Here is an 813-nt window from a genome sequence, read left to right as displayed (position 1 = left end):
TAAATGACCTAAATATGCACTAAAATGCATGGGAACAAGGCTAATTCGGGGACTAAATACGCTTAAATAATGGTCACATCAAATATCCCCAAACCGAACCTTTGTTCGTCTCGAGTAAAGAGGTGACAAAAACTAGGACCGTTATTTAAACTAACCTAATAGCATAGCCGATATGAGACAATTATCGGGTCTCACTCCGCCCCTTCAACTCACAACAAGACAACCATGAGGTAGGATGCCTTCTTGCAAGGCAAGGAGGGTCTTGCCAAAATGGCGACACATCTAAGCATTAAAGCACATAAAATCAAGTAATGGATGCATCTACAAAAGAATAGCCACTTTCCTCATCTAAGTGGCGGAAATTATCTACAAGGGAAGCAATTCAAAGGTACACACTCCTTCATAGATGCAATTTCTTCAAACTACCAAGCGTAGAAGGATACCAATAAATCACTTCCAAGTTGTGTCAAGCTAGGGTACCTTTGTCCTCAATCGTTAAATGTTTTTGTCAAGAATAGACTCCCTGTGGTGTTAGAAACACTGGAGGATCGCGGAATTTCCCCTCTTGCCTAGACAAGAAGAAGGGTCGTCCCCTCTCTACTATGCACAAAAATGGATACGGTGGATAAAGGGATCGATAGAATTTTAGTTTCATTTGGGAGTTTGCTTTGTTGTTTTTGTTTTTCCCCCCAATTTCTTGTGGCATATAATATTTGAGAACACTTTCTTTTGCCATTTCTTTTGATTTTTGGCAATTCAACACTTGACAACTTTCAACTTTTTGCATTTTTCTTTTGAACATTTTCAAAGTCA

Source organism: Silene latifolia, chromosome X, assembly GCF_048544455.1.
Source record: "Silene latifolia isolate original U9 population chromosome X, ASM4854445v1, whole genome shotgun sequence".
Taxonomy (NCBI): Eukaryota; Viridiplantae; Streptophyta; class Magnoliopsida; order Caryophyllales; family Caryophyllaceae; genus Silene; species Silene latifolia.
The sequence above is the reverse complement of the archived record's forward strand: the minus strand, read 5'-3'. Positions refer to the sequence as shown.